At 44.7% G+C, this 14,235-nt stretch overlaps 1 pseudogene; it reads left to right on the top strand.

Moving 5' to 3' along the window:
- The first annotated feature begins 1,038 nt into the window (after positions 1–1,038).
- Positions 1,039–14,046, top strand: LOC125533042 (annotated as a pseudogene).
- Positions 14,047–14,235: the final 189 nt, after the last annotated feature.

Here is a 14,235-nt window from a genome sequence, read left to right as displayed (position 1 = left end):
CTTTCGGTGATGTGCATTCAGTGAGAAGAGAGTTCCTTCGACTACGAAGGCGTTTGTGACAACTTCGTTAATCTCAAAATGATAAGTCGCTGAACTTAATGATGTGCGAGCTCGGTCTCTCGGAGATACTCATAGGGGTAGGTGTGTCGCGTTCATAGAGGTGGGTGTATATGTGTATGTATGAGCGTCTGTGTGTAAAAAAACTAGTTTTTCTTTAGGATCTAGGTTATGTCGGTATTATAGATTCAGTAAAGAGTGTGAATTAATATGTGATTGGATGGTTAGGAAAACAGTGATATGCCCAGCTCACCAGGCTTCAAGCCTAGACTTACATTGGTATATTATTTTTAGATTTATTTAAGCTTCCGACGGTGTCCGCTTAGTTTTTTTTTTAGGAAAGGCCATCATGGCTAGCTTTATTAATCAATCAATATTACATCATTTGAAACTAAGAACCCAGGTGGTTCATTAGTCCAACTAGTCTCACACTTAGTACTAAAATTGAATTTAGCTAGCTCGTGAGCTACTGAGTTTGCTTCATGAAAACAATGAGAAAAAAATGACCTTTCCTATCAAAGTTGCTATATCAATGCATTCGGCAAAAACCGCCGCCGCTGCATCCCACCATTGGTTTTGTCCTTGACAGCAATTAACAACGCTTAGGGAATCCGACTCCGCTTCGACCTTGTTAAAGCCCAATGAGTTTGCCAAGCTTAGGCCGTCTCGCATCGTCATAGCCTCAGTTGTAGTGACGTCCGCTGCAAACTGAATATACCTGCACTCAGCTGCAATAAATCGCCCTTTGTCATCCCGTAGAACTGCCGCAGTAGCACCAGAGCCTTCATCTGCATGGAAGGAGGCATCTACATTTAGCTTTACGTGTCTTGCCTCCGGCCTCTTCCACTTGTGTACTCTTTGATCATTCTTTCGTGAGAAAGTTTTCTTAGTTAGAGGAGACGTTTTCGCTGATTGCTATGTCATCTCGGTCTCTCGAAGGTGCTCACGGGTATAGGGTACGCTGAGGTTCATTTGGGAACAATGTATGCTTGTGTAAAAAAAATCAGAAAAGAGATACGAGACGGCGGCGGTAGTTAACCACCTCACTGGGGCCTGCCACCTTCGAGACCACCTCCATCCAATGGCGAAGGCAGAAGCGGATGCGGGCGGCTCTCCCTCCCCTCGTGACCTAACCAGTATACACGAGGAATCGCCGATACGAACCATGGACACCGACGGGCGGCCGACCCAAGGGTCGGACCCGCCGCCGCCGTTGACTCGCCCCCCACCGGAGCAGGCGATTGGCGCGCCCAGCTCCAGCCCGAGGCGCGCAGCAGGATCGTCGAGAGGATGTATGTATGTAGGGACCCACCCTACTTTCGTTTGATATTGTTTGATTTGCTTTCCCCTTCCTCTAATTGCTTTTTCAGTTTCCCACGTAGAAAAAAGAGAGGAATTTTCCGTCTGTTTTTTCCATCGATCCGTCTGATGTTTTTTTTCGAAAAGGGGGTTTACCCCAGCCTCTGCATCAGAAAGATGCATACGGCTCATATTATTAAAAACAAAGTCCAGTAACAAAGTCGCCAAGTATCGAGGTTCGAAGATAAACAAAAAGCTCGAAAGAGCTAAAACCCAAAGTCACAACCGGCTGGCAAACACAATAGGAGCACTACATGCCTATCCTATTACATGACCGCCATCCAAACCGGTTGAAAATATCCCGTGCTACCATCTTCCATCGGGTAGACGCAGTAACCAAACGCTCCCTGGCCTCCGTCGGAGTGAGTAGCGACCACATACGGATGAATGTCGTGGCCCTGAAGATAACCTGCAAAAAGTGAATGTTTGTTGATCTGTTAAATACTAAATCATTTCTGCAGTTCCATACTGCCCAAAGTAAAGCACAAACGCCAACACGAATGTGTCTTGCAGTATCGGAATCAAACCCATCAAGCCATGTTCCAAATAACATGTTGATAGAGGTGGGCTGATTAATATTAAACGCAATATGAATCGACCGTCACAGAATCTTAGCCAACGGACAATCGAGAAAAAGGTGTTTGATGTTTTCGTTATGATCGCAAAAGTTACACCTAGATGAGCCCATCCAGTTGCGTTTTGCCAGGTTATCCTTAGTCAAAATGACTTGTTTATACACAAACCACATAAACACTTTGATATGTAAGGGAACCTTTACTCTCCAAACGTGAATCGAGGAAGGGACAACGCTAGAGTTAATGACATCCAGATACATAGACTTAACCGAGAACACACCGTTCTTAGTAAGTTTCCAATACAGCTGATCTGGTTAGTATATACTTGCTTTGATCCATAGCGGCACCGACAGATTCGTCCGTCGTCAATCTAGCTGCTCCCAGTTTCTGCTGCCTCCTTTTGATTCCTTCCTAGTCAAAACCCCCCTGATTTGCATCCAGCTTAATGAGTACGTACTTCGTTGGCTCTGAACAATTTGACACAAGTTTGTTCACCAAGAGCCGCAGGTTTGTCATGTCTCGTCGTTTGATCACCCAGGGTAAACCATTCTACCAGTGCTGTTCCGGGATGCAGTTTTGTTCTGAAACTAGGGCTCCTCGTATGTTTCCTTCCCAAGGATGATATCATGCACATGATCACAAGTCATGAGTCATGACTCCTCCATGGTCCTTTTTTCGACAGAGGGCGCTTTTATCTCCTTGGTCCTTCTTAGCAAAACGAAAATTCCACATTCCTTGTAGGAATGGATGGAGTATATGACTGAGAATTGGAGATCTATCCTTGGCTTGGCTGCTCTGCCTGCTCGTTCCACTTTACATCTCACATTTGCTCACAGCGGTTTAAAAGCAATGCATCCCCCAACGTATTCATATTTTGCATTATATATGCGTGTAGGATGGAGACTCTGAAGACGCGTCTGCCAGTATCTGAGCCAGAGGGACTCAACGATCCTCAAAAAACCGCCGTGCGATTTGAACAGAAGATCTATACTGAAGCAACCAATGAGGTAATTTAACCTACCTTCGGAGCAGATCACATATTTTTTACTATTTTGCGCCCTAGCTGCAAAAGTTTTCTTTACCTTTACAAAAGGAGGTTTCTTCACCTACACCATATCCTATTTTTTCTCATGCTTGGGAACTAACGCAATTTTCTGTGCCGCCGGGACTTGAACAGGGGCCATGGGTGTGCTAACGTCCAGTTATTTTAGCATTTTCGCACTTAGTATACACACAAAATCTAAGTTCATAATTTATTGTACTAACTAAATACCTGTGCATTGCTATGAGATGAAACAATATTTGAAGAGCGGTGTCGTGTGACCGATTGTCCTCGGCCGCGGTGGCGTCGTTGACTGTGTTGTGACGATGTTGGTGACTAATTATTCCGGGTGCATGCGAAGCGGTAGATTATGGGCTGTTTTGGAGAAAATATATACTATTAGGGGACATATGGTTGGAAAATATCTCTAATACTAATTATCTACACACCTAATTAACCGCTGACTATAATTAGCTAATTGCATTAATGGCTTGGTTTTCAAATAGATTTGACACAAAAAATCCCTATTTATATGGACCTAATTAATTGCATTAATGGCTTCATTTTCAAATCGATTCGGCCCTCGGTTTTCAAATTGTTTTTGCATTAATGACTGTATGTGAAACGACGACGTAGCAACCCCCCTTTAATAGTATAGATTTCTAATGTTATGTTACATAAACGATAGACCAAAACACTGATCATGATCCTGGTTATCATCCATCACATGTTGAATCTTGTAGTGTTGTACCTTGACTGTCTTCAGTTGGTTGCTCTTCTAATTCATGTTTCTATGCCATCTGTCCATCCATCAGAATCTGTTATAGATGAAATAAAACTATCTCTGTTTAAACTATAGTACAACCCCAAGTCCATGGGATGGATACACAACGGTATACAATCATTTATCCCAGACTAAAAATCAAACAATACCTTAATACCTCCTTCACTTGGTTGAATGGTCTTCGGTATGGTAAAAAAACTCCAATGCATTTGTTTGGTTGCGGTGTGCCATCTCATTATTTTCATTTTGAATTTCTTCCATCAGACTTATTTGTGGCAAACCTAGGAGCAGTCTGCTCTTCATCATTTTGCCTAACTCAGTTCTGGTGAATATTTGTTTATTTGATAAAGTTGGGGCAAACTGTCACTATTTTGATTTGGATTTTCTGTTCATATCGCTTATTTGAGGTATAGTGTGTTTTGCTGCTTAGACGACATTTTCTGAATTCAAATGTTTAAAGCTGAAATACCTTCTCGACCGTGCTAAACTGCTAATCGTAGAAGAACTGTTGGTTGCAAGCCACTATTAGTAATTTGGCATAGAACTTTACATCATTTTTTTTGTATTACTCAGTCTGATTATTTCTGGAAGATTTCTCTGAAAATGCTCTCTATGGAGTCGAAGACACAACAGGCTCCTGGAAATGCTCATGTGATTCCAAATCAAAACAACTCCGGCAAGGTACCATATACAGTAAACTGATTGTTGCACAATTTAATCCAATTTATCATCCTCTCTTGGATGTCAATTTACACTCATGAAATGATTATATCATATGGTAGATTAAGGGCCAGTTCTTTTGGTGGTTTATACTCCCCAGCTTCTCCCATTAGCCAGCTTATGGGAGAAGCTTGGGATGAGGTGGCTTATTTTGTAAGCCGCAAAAGAACAGGGCCTAAATGTAACTTAGTTTTATGTTGGGGTTAGTTTGCAATGTTGCGACCGTTAAGTTACAGTAACATCGGACCATCTTTAACTCTTTGTAGAATTATGTTCTTTCTCTCCTTGCTACTACTCAAATGTGACTTGCCTCTCAGCTTTCCACAAGATGTATTTTGTTCACAAGATACTTTCTTGAAAAACATATGCTACCTGTTCTAAAACAACTCCTGGACTTCCTCCACAAGGCAGTAATCAAGCACAGACATCAGCAATTTCCTTCCCGAATATTCAATTGATCGATTAATTTCTTATAACGCACTCTATTTTTCTTTGCCAAATAAGCCAGCAAATATCGACGTTTTCCCAAAAGTCTCGCAGACCTCTTTCCGATGAAAAATCTTTTTGTGTAATTCCAAATGTGAAGCAAGTCTCCGTATCTTATTGGTGAAACTGAATACTTGAAATTCAAAAGAACTCCTATTTTCTTCTTTAACCATAAATCCCCCCAAAAATTACCTCCTTTCTTTTGCTCATGTATTATTCTGATTAGGAAAAATAAAAAATTATGTCAATTATTTTGAAGTAATTCTAATCTCATACACACACAAATTTGCAATGTCTCAGCAACAGCCTGGCAGCCAAATACGTATACGTCTGTACAAGCTTCTTTACTCACTAACATCGGGCAGAACTTGCCCGGTGTCAACCAAACATCAACGATGCAGAATGTGTCTTTCATGCCACAGAACATAATGAATAATGGCTTGGCGCAAGGCACTTCACAAGATGTTTATGCTGCACAAAGGCAAATGGCAGGAAGGCAACAACAAAAAGAATCTCATCAATTAATTTATCAGCAACAGCAAATGCTGATGAAGCAGAAATTGCAGCATAATTCACTACTGCAACCGCATATCCAGCAGCAGCAATCTTTGTTGCAGCCAACACAAATGCAATCTTCACAGCAATCCATGATGCAAATGTCATCTGGCCTTCACCCTGGGCAGTCCACCGCTCCACAGACACAGCCAATGGCCATGCAGTCGGCTACTCAGAGTTTTAATCAACATAATCAATTGAATTCCGTACAACACTCTGTGCAATCATTACTCGAGCAACCTCAAAAATCTGTTTGGAGGCAGCAGAAACAAGCACAAGGCTCCATTCATCAACAGCCGAATATTCTACAACAGAAACAACAGCAGTTGATGGGACAGCAGCCAAATTTACAACAAAATCAGCTAATTGGTCAACAGAATGGTGCTGTGGAGATGCAGCAGCAACAGAGGCTACCAGTTCAGTCAAATAATCTTTTGAATGTCCAACAAACACAACAAATGTTGAACCAGCAGTATGTGTCTTTGCATGAGCCACAGCAATCCGGCTCTCAGGCAAACATGTGGATTCTGCAGCAGCAGCAGCTTCTTGGAACTGTGCTTAATGTGTTAAGCATGCAGCATGTGCATATGCTACAAACAAAAGCTCAGCAACCACAACCACAACAGCAGGCTCAGCAGCCTCCAATGGGTTTGATGCAACCTCAGTCTCAACACAACCAACTCCAACAGTCACAACATCTTATGTCGCAGTTCCAGTCTCAGCCTAACCAACTACAACAACAATTAGGGATGCAGCCACAATCCTCCATGCCGCAAAGAAATCAAACTTCAGGAGGCATGCTCTTGCAACAAAATAACATGGATCAGCAAGAAGTTTCCTCTAGTAGTAAGTTCTCACACATATTTTCTTTGTGGATTCATCGTATGCTCTTATTGTTCTCGTATATTTTTTCTCCATGTTCTTATATCTTATTGATCTGGCCTCTCATTATTTTCACTATCTTCCTGTTGTGGCCTTACATTCCTTGTGCAGTTTAAGCTAGCTTATTGATCTGGCCTCTCATTATTTTTGCCTACTTACATAGAAAAGTTTGGGGGAAAATGTGCGTTGCCCATCAGGAGCCCAACACCCTTTATTCTCGTGCTAACAGTTATGTTGGACTATATTACAAGGTCCTTACTAGACTACAACCTGGATTCCTGGATCCTAACTCTTATTGAACTCTTAGGGCACTCCCGCTGCAGTGTATCTTGTGTTGTATCATATTCATTAAATATGTGTTTAGATACAACTCTTCCTATGGCTTATATCTTAAGTATTGTATCTAATGGAGCTGCCATTTAGTATGTTCTGTGAGAGAAAAATAATTATTATTTCCTCACTGACTAGACTTCCCCAACGGTATTTGGACCTTGCCTAGGTGGCATGTTTCAGATACAACCGGCATCACTGCACTGGGTTTGCCCTAAGTACGACTCATACTAAAATTAATGTTTGTGCTACATGAACTAGCTTTAAATCTTTTTGAAACTTCTTTGAAGATGACAACCGGATTCATAATTCATATGCAACTATACGTTTTCTGACAAGTGAAATGCGTCACAGGTCCTAGAACTATCGAGGGGTGTAAAGTTAGTCCTAAAACTTCAAAACTGCATTTCACTCTTCTTTTGCCTGAACTACGGTGGTTAGTGATGGAATTATATATTGCGATGTTCAGTGACCCAGTACCATGTTAATCATCATGTTGACTAAATGAACCTTACTGATCTCCGTGATTTCTCTTCAGCACATTGGATTTCTTATTTTCTGGAAAAGCGCTACCGTGTAGTAATCATGATGACTAAGCTCACCATATTGATCTTCTGTGATTGTTTGATTTGGTTCACAACTTTTCCAATTGCCCCTGCATTCCATCCTACAATGTACATGTAGCTGTTTATTTGTTGGTTTGTTCATTGTATCGTGATACTCTTCGAGTACCTTGCTTTTTATGCAGCATCCACGGACTCTACTTCTCAAACAGGCCATGCAGGTGCAGATGATTATTGGCAAGAGGAGATATATCTAATGGTAAGACATGGCACTGATATCATCCTTTTTGGCACTCCCTTCCTTGGAACTTCCTAAAATTCGTAGGCAGTAGCCCCTATAACAAAGAGGTTAAGATTGCCCGATTGTTCGAAGATGAAACAACACGCCATATGTTCGATGTTGGGGCCTTTTATCACTTCATGTTGCCCATCTCTTTTTCTTTTTGGTGTGTATACCAACAAATTCCTCTTCGGGAGTTTCATACAGCAAGCGTGTAGATGCACTACAGTCTGGTAGTCGTCTTGTAAGATATATATTATTTGTATACAGAATTCAATATGAATGCAGTGTATGGAACATACAACCATATAGAGTATCCAGATATAGTAAAGCCTCAAGGCAGTTAGCAATTTTTATTTTATTTAATGGGCATCATATTTTCTTATTTTGTTTTAGATTTGTATGCTTCTAAAAGCTACTTGAAATATCTTGCCAGTGCCATATTCGCTGACTTAATGACAAACCATGGTCTACTAGCTGTTCTGTTTTCATCTCTATATATATAGCTTCTGCACCAAATTTATGCGTGTATGTGGTCTTTGTTGTTGACAGATTAAGATGTTGAAGGTGTTAGGAAATATGCAACTTGTATTCATATGAGGCCATAGGCCGATATATATACATGTACAGGTGTGGAACATATGCAGGAAACCCCTTATACAACGGGATAAATACAAAGGGGTACATGACTTATATTATAACTCTAACACCCCTCCTCAAACTCATGGTGGATAAACAACACTGAGTTTGGAGAGATAAAAGCCATGTTGTGCTCTAGTCTGGGCCTTCGTCAGGAAATCCGCCAACTATAACTCGGAAGGCACATACTGAACAGCAATAATCTGATCCTGCACACCAGCGCGCACATAGAAAGCATCAACACCAATATGCTTGGTGAGCTCATGCTTCACAGGATCACGCGCAATGCTGATAGCACCTGTACTGTCAGATAAGATCAGAGTCGGTGTAGTGACAGAAACACCAAAATCCTGAAGTAACCACCGTAACCAAGTCACCTCTGCCGTTAAAAGAGCCATTGCTTGCAACTCAGCCTCGGCACTCGAACGGGAAACTGCAAGCTGTTTCTTCGTCTTCCAGGCAATGAGAGAACCACCAAGAAAAACACAGTAAGCAGAAAGTGAACGGTGATCTGAAGGATCACTAGCCCACGTAGCATCCGAATAGGCCTGAAGCTGTAAAGAACTGGAGCGAGGAAAGAATAGACGGTGAGAGATCGTGCCTCAAAGATATCGGAGAACACGAAGGAGATGACTATAGTGAACCGAGGTGGGATCAGAGACAAACTGACTCAGAGTATGAACCGGATAAGAGATGTCCGGACGAGTGACAGCTAGATAGACAAGACTGCCAACAAGATGACGATAACGCGTCGGGTCAGGGAGAGGAGCACCATCAGTAGCATGGAGGTGAACATTGAGCTCCATAGGAGTCTCAACAATGCGCTCGTCAGTAAGAGCAGCACGAGCAAGAAGATCCTGGATATACTTTTCCTGGGATATAAAAAAGCCATCAGAGGTAGAAGAGACTTCAATCCCAAGAAAGTAGCGAAGAGGTCCAAGATCAGACATAAGAAACTGCGCACTAAGACGGGCCTTTACAAAGGCAATATACTCGGGGTCATCCCCCGTGATGATCATGTCATCAACATAGAGAAGAAGAAGAGTCCGACCACGAGGAGAAAGGTGAATAAACAATGCTGGATCATGAGCACTTGCTGAAAAACCACCAGCAGTGATCACAGAGGCAAAGCGCTCAAACCAGGCGCGGGGGGCTTGCTTAAGGCCATAGAGAGAGCGACGAAGACGACATACCATGCCATCAGGAACAGAATACCCAGGTGGTGGCTGCATGTACACCTCCTCACGCAGCTCACCATTAAGAAAGGCATTCTTAACATCAAGCTGAGATATAGACCAGTGGCGTGCAGAGGCAACGGCAAGAAGTGTATGAACAGTGGTCATATGGGCCATAGGAGCAAAAGTCTCGTCATAATCATGATCGTGCTCCTGCTGAAACCACGAGCCACAAGACGAGCTTTGTGACGCTCAAGAGAACCATCGGAGCGAGTCTTAACCTTGTAGACCCACTTACAAGTGATCGGACGGACTCCGGAGGAAGAGAAACAAGATCCCAGGTACCAATGCGTTCAAGAGCAGCAATCTCCTCTGCCATCGCAAACTGCCATTCAGGATGAACAACAGCCTGACGGTAAGAAGCCGGCTCAAGAACAGCAGCACCAGCGGTGGGAAATCCAAAGCGATCAACAGGCGGACGAGGACGAGAACGCAAGCCATAAATAGGCTGAGAGCAAGATGACGACTCATCCACAGAGGCATCGACTGGTCGTGGACAACGAGTGTAATGCTGAGGAAAAGATGGAATAATAGAAGGAGGAATCGTCAAGGTAGAATCGAGGGGTGGCGACGAAGAAGTCACCGGAGATGAAGGTGTAGAATCCGGTGACATGCTGGGAGAGGAGACCGGGGAGGAAGTCAGCGGAGATGAAGGTGGAGAACCCGGTGACATGCTAGGCGAGGAGACCGGGGAGGATGGTGGCTGCAAATCAACTAGAGGTGGAGAAGGAGAGGAAGTGGAATGGAGAGGTACAGGCTCGACGGGGGTGATAGGTGAGTCAGGAAAAGTGAGGAAAGAGATATCATGCACTGAAAAAGTCGAGGAAGATGGGCGTGGGTAGAAGGGACGAGACTCATCAAAAGTCACGTCTCGAGAGATACGCATCCGACGACTGATAGGATCCCAACAACGATAGCCCTTATGCTCATCACTGTAGCCTAAGAAGACACACTCAACAGACTGAGCGGTCAGTTTGGTGCGTTCGCGAGGGGCAAGAAGAACATAGCAAACACAACCAAACGAGCGAAGCATCGAATAATCGGGAGAACGATCAAAAAGTCGCTCGAAAGGAACACCACCCTGTAGAGCAGCGGAAGGCTGTATATTGATAAGATAGGTGGATGTGGAGACGGCCTCAACCTAAAAATGAGGCGGGAGAGAGGCAGCAATCATCAATGCACGAGCCGTCTCAAGAAGATGTCGATGCTTTCGCTCAGCCACACCATTCTGAGCATGAGCACCAGGACAAGAGAATTGAGAGAGAGTCCCTTGCTCAGCAAGAACACCACGCAACATCTTAGAGATATGCTCGCCAGCGGAGTCAGCACGAAAAACACGAATGGGTGAAGAGAAATGAGTATGAACCATGGCAGCAAAATGCTTATAAATAGACAACACCTCAGAACGAGAAGTCATGAAATAAAGCCATGTGTAACGAGAGAAATCATCTATGAAAATAATATAGTATTTATGACCACCTTTCAAAGCGAAAGGGGCCAGACCCCATACATCAGAATGGACTAAATCGAAAGGACGCCTGGACACTGACTCACTATGTGAATATGGTAACTGAATCTGCTTGCCAAGACGACAACCCTGACACTCTAAAGAGACATTTCCTGAGACAGACCCCAGAAGACCTCGACGAACTAAAGAAGACAACCGAGAACCACACAGATGACCAAGTCGATGATGCCACTGCTGGAAGGAACCAGTAACGGAGGCGACAGAAGCGGAAGAACTGGCAATGGTGGTGGCAGCGGAAGGAACATGAAGTCAGTCCAACTCCCAAAGACCCTGAGAATCACGGCGGCGAGGGCCAGCCCCAACCAGAGTGTGCGTGCGACGGTCCTGGACAGAACAAGAGTCAACGTCAAGGATGACGCGACAACCAGAATCAGTAAGTTGACCAGCAGAAAACAGATTCATGGCAAGTCGAGGAACATGAGCAACATCAGGAGCAGAATAAGAAGGAGTGGTAAGATTGCCTCTACTAGCAACAGAAAGTGGAGTACCATCAGCAGTGAAGACATGAACAGGAGAATCCAGTGATCGAAGAGAGGACAAAGTGGAAGAATGAGAAGACATATGAAAAGAAGCTCCAGAGTCCAGAACCCATGGGGATGTACCTGACTGTGCAGAGGGTGATTGCTCAGTGCGGGAAGCATCAGTCACAGAACCAGCAGTACCCGTCGAGGAAGAACCTGAAGCCGCGAGCAGACGCTTAAGTCTCAGAATATCCTGGCCAGTCAAAGCAATGGCTGAAGTTGTCGAGGTAGATGACGAAGTCCTTGAAGATGATGATCGCGCCTTGCGCAGGTGTTTCTTCTTCGTGTAGCACTGAGACTCAAGATGACCATCATTGTTGCAATAGTCGCAGTGTGGACGGGGGCGACCTGAGCCTCCAGAAGGAGTGGGCAAGAGCGGCAGAGCACTCGAGCGAGAAGGGGTCGGTGCAGCAGGTGGCGTAGGAGCACGAGTAGCGAGCACAGAGGGAACCTCCAGCAAACCAGCACCACGTAAGCGAGTCTCCTCAGCACGAATCTCAGAAAGCGCCTCCATGAGAGAAATACGGCCACGAGCAAACAACTGAGCACGCCGGGGCTCAAACTCCTTACGGAGCCGAGACAGGAACTCATAGAAGCGATGAAACTCCAAATTGGCCTGGACAGCCTGGCAACAGGGGCAGATACGACAACCAGCACTGCGGAGAGAATCAAGCTGGCGCCAGATAGCAGAACTCTGTGCATAGAAGTCATCAACAGTAGAGTCGCCCTGCTGAAGAGCATGCTCCTGACGGACCACAGAAAGGTATAAGGCATCACCAGAGGGCTGATAGCGCTGACGAAGATGGGTCCACATCTCAAAGACAGTAGGAAGACCCAGAAACTCAGAAGCAAACTGAGGCAAAACACTAGCAGTGAGAACAGCTGCAGCACGAGCATCATCATCAAGCCACTGGGTGTAAACAGACAGAGCACCATGATACATCTGAAGAGCCTCCTCATAAGCCAAAACTCTCTCATCATAAGCACGATCAGCAGCCTCATCAGCAAGCTTAGCCGCATCCTTGGCGGCCTGATTAGCATCCGGAGGAAGAACCGGTGGAGTCAGCGGAATAGGAGCCACCGGAGGAACCGGACGTGGCGGACAGCAGACCTCGCCAGAAAGAACACCCTAGAGACGAATGCCACGCATGTGAATGCGCATGAAGCCAGTGAACTGCCGAAAGATATATATGTTTTGAAGAGAGAGATCTGCAGGCAAAAATCTTGAAGGAAGGACTGACTGAAGGAAGGAGTGTAGTTAGTACCATCGAAGATCACCGGACAGCGAGGGACAGCAACATAACCCGAGGACTGAGACATCGTGCCTGTTTTTTTTGAGGCAGACTATAGGAGTCTCGATCTGCAGCAGCTTGCGTGCGACAGGAAGACTGGAGCGGCGGCTGCTTGATCTGGACTGACGGAAGGTGGCAACTTCGATCTGAATCACAGGAGCGGATGAAACGGAACGGCGGCTAGCGGCAGAATCTGACGAGGGCGCGAGGGCGCGAGGACAGCGAAGATTGGCGACGGGCGGTACTCCTGGCGGCGGAGATCAGCAGCAGTCGGTCGGCTCAATCGGGGCCAGAGGAGCGCGTGGGATTGACCTGCGCGCTGGCTGGGATGGATCACGAGCGGGCTGGACGAGGGGACATGCGCCGGCTGGGATTGACCTGCGGGGGGATCAGCAGGCGCAGAGAGGCAGCGGTGATAGAGAAAAAGGAGCGGCGGCCACAGATAGGGTAGTCGCAGCGGCCACAGCGAGGTGGATCAACAGCACGAGTTGCAGCGTGCAAAAAATTGACCTAGCTCTAATACCATGTTAGGAAATATGCAACTTGTATTCCCATGAGGCCATAGGCCGATATATATACATGTACAGGTGTGGAACATATGCAGGAAACCCCTTATACAACGGGATAAATACAAAGGGGTACATGACTTATATTATAACTCTAACAGAAGGACCAATACTTTGCAGAACTCAGTGAGTTGTTCAATAAAATATGTGTGAAGCTACAGCATATTGACAGCATTATACCACTTCCAATACCATCTGAGCAGTATGATAGACTGAAGAGCTTTAAAATAATATTGGGCCGTGTATTACAAATGCTGCAAATTAGCAAGAGTAGTATCCAGCCTGACATGAGGGACAAAGTTCCTCAATACGAGAAACATATTATCATTGCCTTGAATTTACAAAGGAAGCCAGTGCAGCCCCAAATACATCAATAGTTCCAGCAGAGCCACCTGCAGGACAGGCTCCTAATTCTAGCGTTTCGTGGTAGCAACAGCCTTCCCAAAATTTGCGGCAGCGGTCATACTAATATCAAGTGCAACAGTAAGTATCTTGCGAACTTTATGTTTACTGTCTTCTGTTATTTTTTGTGCTTAATCAGTGTTGTTCTGAATGTATTGCAGAACTTCACTATTTTCAAATTGAGCCAAACTGTTCTGAAGCTTACTGACATAAAAAATGAGGGCCAATAATGGGAATTCGATTTTAGTAGTTAGATATATATCATGCTCTTTTGGAGGAGACCCAGGGGATAAATCAACAACTCATACACAAAGCTCCATGTATGTGAGGACGATTTTGCTGCTACTTCTGAAGGAGCTGTCATCAAATGCACATTTACTGCTGTGGCTGTTAGTTGGAGCTTCGAGTCCATGATCACA

Source organism: Triticum urartu, chromosome 1, assembly GCF_003073215.2.
Source record: "Triticum urartu cultivar G1812 chromosome 1, Tu2.1, whole genome shotgun sequence".
Classification (NCBI taxonomy): Eukaryota; Viridiplantae; Streptophyta; class Magnoliopsida; order Poales; family Poaceae; genus Triticum; species Triticum urartu.
This window is presented reverse-complemented; position numbering and strand designations above follow the sequence as displayed.